Source organism: Durio zibethinus, chromosome 4, assembly GCF_047325235.1.
Source record: "Durio zibethinus cultivar Kanyao isolate XHJ-2024 chromosome 4, ASM4732523v1, whole genome shotgun sequence".
Classification (NCBI taxonomy): domain Eukaryota; kingdom Viridiplantae; phylum Streptophyta; class Magnoliopsida; order Malvales; family Malvaceae; genus Durio; species Durio zibethinus.
The window spans coordinates 9720491-9730560 of NC_143165.1; the positions used below are offsets into that span (position 1 = coordinate 9720491).

A 10070-nucleotide genomic window follows, 5' to 3' on the forward strand; every position below is an offset into this window, starting at 1 on the left:
ACTGTCTTCTTTTTTTTTTTTTTAATCAATATATTTAATATTTAATCATTAATTTTAATAAAATTAAAAAAAAATAAAAAATCGAAGCTTAATTTGGTCCGAACAAAATTCCGTGTTTCCATTCAATTGTAGATATTCTTAGGAGATATTATCATGAGACTGATTGTCATACTCAATCACAATAAAAGTGAACAAAAATGCTACACCTTAAAGAAAATGGTCATAAAACATATGTTACATGAAGGAATAAGGCACCGATGAAATTCATTAAAAACATTATGAAGAAAACACCAATAAGCACCCATCATGGCATCTCTTTTTCATGTAGCCTTTTCAAATTACTGATGCTGCACGCGAAAGTCAATTAACATATCTTCCTGCAAATATTTCTTCAATCTGACTGAAAAATGGGAGAAAGAAACAAAAATAGGAGAAAAACTAACATTTTATAATTTCCACAGAGGAAGTGAGGTGTCAACGTCAGAATCATTAAAGGTAGATGCACGCATGATAATATCTTTCGACTGTAAATATGCATGGGAGTGTCAATAACCTAACGCTGAGTACGCATGGCCTGCATGCAAAACTCACTATAGAAAGATCCTTGGAGGAATGGAAAAACGATTGGGATGCCTCGTTAGGTGTGGCCAAGATTGATCCGTTCTACTTCAGTGAGCAGCCGTAAAACTTCTCTCTCTTGCCTCATTTCCTTCGCTCTCTGCAATTGTCTGAACCGCTCTTGCAAGAGGACAATGGATGAATGAACAAATTGGTCACTTTACCTTTCCATCAGAAAATTAACTAGAGCCTGTCAGTGGCACTGGGGAGAATGCCCTATAAGGTCGTCTAATGTTGGCTATGTTCTTATAAATAGGACATTAGTAAATTTTGATGCTGATATCTACACTTAACCAGCAAAGTATGTTTTGGAGACCAAAAAGAGAGTAGAGATTGAGGATGTCGAAGCAGGCCAAGAGTTAGAACATAGAATATATTTTGGATATGTTTTTCTCTATGTTTTATCCGGAAGTTGCTAGATAGAATTGATATGAAAGGAAAAGCTATAGTTATTAGATTCGTTTTGTCGCTCTTGTTGCTGGAATACTCTTGTATTTGAACTTAACTATTGGAAGAGTGGTCGCAAGCTCAAAAGCAGCTTACCGAATCCGAGATATTTCATGTAAACTTGATAATATAACGACACAACATGAAAATGATTAAAAAAAAAAAAGATAATATGATTTAAAATTTTAATAAAAAATTATAAATGAATTTAACAAAAATAAAAAAATATATTTCATAATTTCAATGTCAATACAAATTGTGATACTTTTTTTTTTGTAAAATATAAAACAAAAATATAAATTATTAATATTTTATGCAAATGAATATACAAATTCTTAAATTTATTATGACATACTTCGACAAATATCAAATTTTAGTATAGCAAGATCTCTAAAAGGGGAAATGAGGGGGGCAACTTTTTTAGCTTTCACTTGCCTCTGGGCTCAAATATTAATGGTGATAGTGTTGGTTAATAGTACACATTAGAAATCCATGTCATATTGGTTAGATATAGAGATACAATTTTAGTCATGTTTAAATATGATTAATTTATTGGAATTAAATATTAATTAAATAAATCAAATGAGACAAAAAATTTATTTAATAAATATGATTAATTTTATTTGAATTAAAAATTTTGATTAATTTCATTAGTATAAAAATTATGATTAGTTTGATTTTAAAAAGAAAGGAAAAAAATTTCTTAAATAATTCAAATTTATTTATAATTCAAATTAATCTAAACACACATATAAATTATTTATTTAATTATTTAACATGTAAATTGTTAAACTATTCACTTAGTCATTTAACATACAAATCGTTTATTTATTTTACATGTAAAAAGAAAAGAAAAAAATTGAAAAAGCCTCTAACATTACATATCCAACAAATATTGTCATCTTAGATTTACCTGTGTTAATCATAATTGTTAAAGTAAATAATAAATATAAAAAATATAAAAAAAATTTAAAAGAAAACAAAATATATAAACTATGATTTTTTGAGAAAATATAATCTATACACAATTAATTAAATAAATTAAATAATAAAGAATATTTATTAAATTATGATCAATTTTATGAGATTTAAAAATTATGATTAATTTCCTTAGTATTAAAAAATTATGATTAGTTTGATTAAAAAAATAGAAAACAAAAAATTTTAAATATTTTATATAATAATATTCAATCTAATATTGAAATAATATAATAATTAAGAATACAATAATTCTAATTAAAATGAAAAAGAAATAATTTAAATTATTTTATTTTAACTACTTAATTCTATTTGGTTATATTTTGATCATATTAAAATGATATTTTAATTTAATCATATTATTAATAATATAATAATAACTAATTATAATTATAAAATATTTATATAAATTTATTATTTATCTATCTATATATAATTATATTTTTGCTCAGCCAAAGAAGTTTTATTGATTAGAGAAAGTTGTTACACCTATTAATCCCCCATTAGACATTGTTTTCCAGCATCTGTATATTCTCTACTAAAAATCTCATCCTATTACAACCAGGCATGAAACAAAATAGGACTATTAACACCCATCCTTGCCAAGGAATCTGCAAAGCAGTTGGCCTCTTTACATGTATGTACAAATTCCACCTTTCCAATCATCTCCACCAGTTCATCTATTTCTGCAAAAATCGGCCACTGCTTCCCTGGTCTGATGTTCATGTTACTTACCCAACTAACAGCTACTTTAGATTCTGATAATTCCATATTTAGAACACCCTTTTTCAGCCACGGTGAAGGAGAAAGCAATTGTAGTGCAGTTTTAATGGCCAATATCTCAGCCATATTGGATTCCTGTTCTCCCAGCGGACCGTAGAATAAACCTCTAATGTACCCCTTATGATCTCTCAGACCTCGGCCGCGCCCTGCTTTTCCTGGCTTACCTTTAGCAGATCCATCATTTATGAAGCTTTCACCTGGACACCACCCAGGTCAACCTCCACCAAGTAAATATAGCGCACCATACAACCCAAGAGAATTGACAGGTAATTAGAATGTGAGCACAATCTTCATCAACACATTTGCAACACTGCCACAAACACTGGTTATCATCTAAATTTACACCTCTGGATCTAAGAAATTAAGCATTTAGATGGTATACTGTCATGTATTGCATGCCACATAAAACTTTGGACTTTCGGTGGGATATTGTATTTCCAAATATATCTTAAAAATGGAACCTAGAAAAAAAAGATTACGTTTAAAATTAAATACCATAGTCAACATAACATATCTATTTAATATAAACTTGGTAGATTAAATCTAATATCTTAAACTAATATTGAAATAAAAAATTAATTAAATAAATAAAAAAAGAAAAGATAATTATTTAATAAATATAATTAATTTAATTGGAATTAAAAATTATGATTAATTTCATTAGTATTAAAAATTATGATTAGTTTGATTTTAAAAGTAGAACAAATTTTTTAAAATAATTGAAATTTATTTACAATTCAAATTAATATAAACACACATATAAATTATTTATTTATTTAACATGTAAATTGTTAAACTATTCATTTATTCATTTAACATACAAATTGTTTGTTTATATAACATATAAATTATTTATTTGTTTAACATGTAAAAAAAAGAAAAAAGAAGGAAAAATTTTGAGAAAAAGCCCCTAACATTAAATATCCAACAATTATCGTCATTGCCACAATTATTCCTGAAATCAATTTTAATAGCCTATCTTACATGTATAAAAAATAATACCTAACAATTTTAAATTTAGCAACCTCATTGAATGGGAAAAAAATTGTAAGTTATTGATTGTAACTGACAAAAGAATGAAACAATGAAATTAATTAATTTGGGCACTTATATTTCAGTTGTGAACTTTATTCACATAATTAATTATTTGTAACCCTTAGGCAATCAATACCATAATATTAACGTTGTTCCCTTTCAATTCAAATACAAGAATTTGACTAACTTAAGGCTTAATCTTTTGTCATGTGTCGTTTAATTGGGTCCTTTTTTGTGTATACCACTTAGCTCATCTTAGATTGTGTCATCTTAGATTTACCTATGTTCCTTTTTTCCCTACTTCAGTGGTAAAAAAAATTTACTATTTAAGTTAATTTATTTAAGCTTTTTTGTTTTTTAAATGTTTTTCATAAAATTTTATAATTTTTATGTTTTTCAAATAATGTGTTTTATTATCAACAAAATAACTCTAACATAATGAAATAATATTTATTAAATATAAAGGAAATAAATAAAATTAAGAACAAAATATTAAAAAAAAAGATTGATTTATTAGCTGATTAAAAGAAATTTTGAACATTTAAAAGTGATAAAGAAAAAAATAAAAAATGATATAATTGATTAATAATAGTTACTTATCTTTAAATAAAAAAAAATTAATAGACAAAAATATATTAATCAACGTAATAAAAACAAATTTAAAAAGTTACTCCTTTTTTTCTCAAATTAAATCTCCACTTGTGTTTTGGATTGTCCCTAAATTATTATTTTCTTTTAGCACTTACAATTCTTAAGTTTCAAAAATTTCATATTATTATTATTATTATTTTTACTTTTTAACATTTAAATATATGGTTTATCATTATTGTTAAAAAGTATAAAAATAATATTAAAATAATTAATTGAAAAATTCTTAATCTCCATCTCAAGTTAGATATGAATATTCAATTTGAAATAAAATGAGTTTCAATAATATATAATTATTATTAATTAATTATATAATATTATAAATAATTTTAAATTTTATTTTCAATAGCTTTATATGATAAATACAACCTATTATAAAAAATTTTAAAATTTATTTTCAATGATTTTGTATGATAAATACAATCTAATATAAATCATATGATATGCTAATGATTAGACTTATTCAAGAGCCGAGTGATCTGTCCAAACCTGAAGGTCCATCCAAGTTCTGAAAAAGTTTGAACAAAAAAATTAAAACCCGTTAAAAGACCTTTGATACAATTTTTAGGTTGGATTAAATTTCAAACCAGGTTTTGGACAAAAGATTTAAAGCACGAGCTTGACTCGGCTCAACCCGAATTCATATATATAAATTTTTTATTTTTATATATATGTTAATTATATATAAATTAATTCACATATATAAAAATAAAAAAATAAAAAAAAATATATTTTATTAAACTTAATTTGTATTTTATATAATTTGCATTTTAAAGTTTTACAAATATAATTTTTATTTTTAATTTATATATATATATATATATATATAAGACTTAAAGATAATCCTATTAAACTTAATTTAATCATATTTGTAAACACCATTTTGTTATTATTTTTTTTTCTATTTTTTTTCTTTCTTTCTTTTTCCTTCTTCTTATTCCTTATCCAATTCAAGTTGACTAAGGTATGAGTGCATTAAATGTACCATCACCAAAGTCTAAAATGCCAGCGGTCACCACCACCGACAACCACTCGACACGCTACCTAAATTGACAGCGTGGATTTTAGGTTGAAAAAAATGAGATTCGAATCCTAGAAGATCTAGGATTTGAATATCAGAAAGATCTATAAATAGAGCTTGTTACTTGCAAATGAAAAAAAAGAGAGGAGCCATTAATTAAAAAAAAAAAACAGGAGCTCTGCCAAAAAAAAATTTTTTTTTTACCAAATTCATAAAAAAAAAACTTTTTGTTAAACAAAATAAATCCAAAAAAAAAAAATTTGGCCAAAACTTTCAAGCTAGATCTACGCCGTTTGGGAAACTTTCAGGTGAAACGGAGGCTGAATCTGTGTTTAGGAGGTTGAGAAGAACATTTTAGGTGATTTTGATTTTTTTCAGTCACCAGCGACGGTGGCCGACGACCGACGGTGGTGACGATGGTGACAGTAACCGATCGGCCACCTGCATTTGGTTGAAGAGAAAAAAAATAGGGGTTTTTTTTTGTGAGAGAAGAGAAATGGCTGAAAAAAAATTTTGGGCCTTTTATATAAGCTGCCAATAGCCAAAACGACACCGTTTCAATAAAACTCCCAAAACGACGTCGTTTTGAGCTCTGCTCGTCAACCCGTGACTCGACTCGGGGTTCACGTACCCGACCTGCAACCCGCTTCTCCTTAGCCTTTAACTGGTCCATCTGAACTGACCCCGGCCAACCGAACCATCCTGACCCAAACCGAACCACTGATGCTAGACCAAATCGTCGGACCGAATCGTGCATTGACCAAACTATTGACCGGTCCAGTTCAAGTAAAAAGAAAATTTTTTTGAATTTTTTTATATTTTTTATATATATAATTTTTGTTATTTTAATTATTATTCTTGATATTATTGCATGTTAAATTGTTTAAATTTACTAGAATAATTTTTTGTTATTTTATAATAATAATTAATTAATAATAAATAATATAATATAATAAAAGTTTTTGATAATTTTGAATAAACCTTATAAAATAATTGGTAAAAAAATGTTAATTAAATAAAAATAATACAAAATTAATAAAAAAATAAGAAAAGAAAAATTTTATCCAATAATGGGATTCAAAGGTACTCCGAGTAGTAATGCCTATGAAATCTCTAGGTGAAAAGATTTTTTTAAATATTACCAGTGTATTGAAGTATTTATAAAAATTTTTCAATACAATAAAATTTTTCTTTTTGTTAATAATAAATAAAAATTAATTAATTTATTAAAAATAATAGTAAAAAATAAGAAAAAAAAAAAGAAATTTCATCTAATGATGGGACTCTAAAAGTATTCCGAGTAGTGATGCTTTATGAAATCCCTAGGTGAGAAGTTTTTTTTAAATATTACCAGTGTATTAGAATATTTATAGAAAATCTTCAATATAATAAAATTCTTTTTTCTTCAAAATTTCAATTAAAAATAAAAAATTAATAAAACAATAAATAAAATTTCTAAAAAAGGAATAAAATGTGTGCATCAACATGATAACATTCTACATTGCATGCACGACATATTTTTTTACGAAAAGTAAATTTGAGCCTCTGAAGATGAGATTCTAAGGTATTTCAAAAAGCGATGCATAAGAAATCGTTAGGTGAGAGATAATTCTTTTAATATTACCAACATACTGGAACATTTTAAGAGTTATTTCAATAAAATGGTTCTAATTTATTTTTCTCGAATAAAATTTAAACAATAAAAAAAAAATTTCCAATAAATAAAAAATCAAGAAAATTATTTTTCAAACACTGAAAATGAGACTTTTTTTAATCAAAATCAAAGGATAATACATAGTTAATTGATACCGTTTTAAACGGGCGTTGTGGGGGTGCTAATATTTCCTTACACGTAACTGACTTTCGAACCCAGATTGTTACGCAGACTCTAAAATTATCCTCTTAATAAATTTTAATTAATTTTAAGATTTTATTAAAAGGATATGTTTTAATAGATGGTCAATCACACATAGCCAATAAAGATTGGTGGCGACTTCGTTATTTTTTTTATTTCTTTTCCAATTCGTCAGGTGGACACAAAACCGTTACGACAATATTTTTAATTTTTTTTATATAAATTAAGTTTAATACGTGGGAATGAGATTTATTTTTTTAATTTTGGCCGAGTTTGTGAAAATTTTAAGGTCTGAAATTTCGAACTGAAATGGATCTAAACAAACATATAAACTATTAATAACAAGTATGAATCTGGCCCGAATCCAACCTAACTCAGCTCAAGAACACTTCCTTTTTTACATAAAAAATTATCAAATATGATTGTTTTGATCAATCAATCTAAAAATAATTAGTTTTTTTTTTATTACAAAGACACCTCAAAATTGGCTCGGTCACAAAAAGTTATTTACATTTTATTTTTATAAGTTATTTTAAAAAAACTGGTTCCATTGCCAATAAATTGCCCCAAAATTGGTGTGATTCCAATAATTAATTTTTATAATCTTTTTAAATAATAAAAAAATTCGAATGCAAACGCTATTAAAAAAATTTCTATATTAAAAAATAAAATTTGTGTTTTGTAATATAACAATTCATAAAAAATAATTCTTTTGATCATAAATGATTAAAGCGGCATAGAATGTTTTCCAGTTTCAGAATTTCTCTCAAATTTAATCATTTCACCTATAAATTCATGGCCTGATTGCATCCAATAAAAAACGATTTATTGGACACTTTGTTGCATTCTTTAAAAGGAAAAGCAAGTAGAAGAATTAAGTGAAAATTCACACCTAATTTACATTCACCCTTTGAAACTAATAATCTCTTTACACTTAGATATTGATTAAATTCAAGATTCTACATTCATCGATGCAAATTGAAGGGCAAATTTTTTTTTTGTGTTATAGTCTTTGGAAGTGAGATAATTTTTCTAGTTAAAAGGAAAAAAAAAGAGAAAGAACATAGACACACAATTTCTCCAAAAGTAACAATTCTTAATAAATTTATCAAAATCATTTACAGAACTAATCAACTCGAGACACCTATTTAATTCAATAAGTGGAATCAACATATACACAATTCTAATGGTAACAAAAACTTTCAGTTGTAGAAAAAGTTACTGATCAGATTGGGTAAACTAATATTTCTTGAAGTAGAATGCACTAATTTGAAGATGGGTACTAGAATTTTATGAAGAAAATGGAAATAATATTTTTTTAATTTTTTTTGGTTTCAAATTGATAACAAAAATTTCTGTTGACCAAGCATTTTCATTGGCCCCAATTAAGATTAGAACATGAGCATTTACTAGGATTAGGACCTTTATTGGTCTTATTTTTTTCGAATTGAATTGAAATTTATTATCTATTCTCTTTTGATAAATGAAAAAACAAAGATTAATTTCCAGTGTGGATTTCATATTTACATTAATGAGGCAAACCATATAACCTATTGATTGGATCAATGACTAGATTTTCCTCTTACTAACTGGACAGATAGGACTTGTGGGTTGTATTTTTTTTTCTTTATGAACTTAGCTCATACTGTAAAATTTTGAATTGGTCTCTTTGGAGGTTAAATCCATTGTCTTAATGAGTTAGATAATCCAATTAATAAGACAAAACATGTAAGTGATTGATTGGATCAATGCCTAGTATTTCCTCTCACTAGCTGGAATCATAGTCTTCTCTGTTATAGCAATTTTTTTCACCATGAATGTAGCTCATATTGCAAAATTTTGAATTGGTTTCTTTGGAGGATAAAGCTGTTATCATAACGAGTTGGATAATTTAAATAATGAACCACAGAAAAATATTTTGAGATTATTAAATTTTGACGTATATGTAATTTTTTGTGATCTTATACAAGTTTACATAGCCCTTAATAATATAAGAACATTGAAGATCATGATAACCATATTTTTTTAAGAAAAATTAAGGCTAAAGAATAACAAAAAAAAAAAAAAAATTCTCTAATCAAAATTCAATAATCATCAAGAATTCATAATTTTGTTATAATCAATTAAAATATTTATTTTCGAACTCTAATAATTTCAATTGTTCATAGTAAAAGTGATGTTATTTTCAAATTCAAGGCATAATTAATTCATCTTTTGGCTAGTATTTACTTGGATTGGAGTTTTTCAATGCCAAATTCAAGTCATATTTTCTACCAAACATTCTTTCTTAGTGTGAGATAGTAGATCAACTTTTGCTGTTTGTATTATTTATACATGTTGTTAATACTTTTGCCTCATGAAAATACCACTTCCTTTTTTTTTTTTTCCTTTCAATCACATAAGCCTACCTTCAAAATTAGTATAATTACTAACACATTTTTTATAGCAGTACCAGAGTTGATTGATCATTGGTTTGTTTCCGAGCTTCCCCAACTAAAATTAGCTTTCCTTTGCTGGGAATAAAGAAAAGATGACAAAATTGCAAACAAGTAGTTTCCAGTTGGAATTAAATAGCAAAACTTAGCAAGGATTGACTTTCTGGGATAGTGATTTCAATATTGTTGAGCTTATCCATAGTTTAAATGCAATTAATTGAAAATATAAAGTTTATTTGCTTCAGTATTT

The 10070-nt window shown here is 25.9% G+C and overlaps 1 pseudogene; it reads right to left on the reverse strand.

Annotated features, from left to right (window-relative positions):
- Nucleotides 1–446: 446 nt before the first annotated feature.
- On the reverse strand, nucleotides 447–790 carry LOC149519106 (uncharacterized; annotated as a pseudogene).
- Nucleotides 791–10070: the final 9280 nt, after the last annotated feature.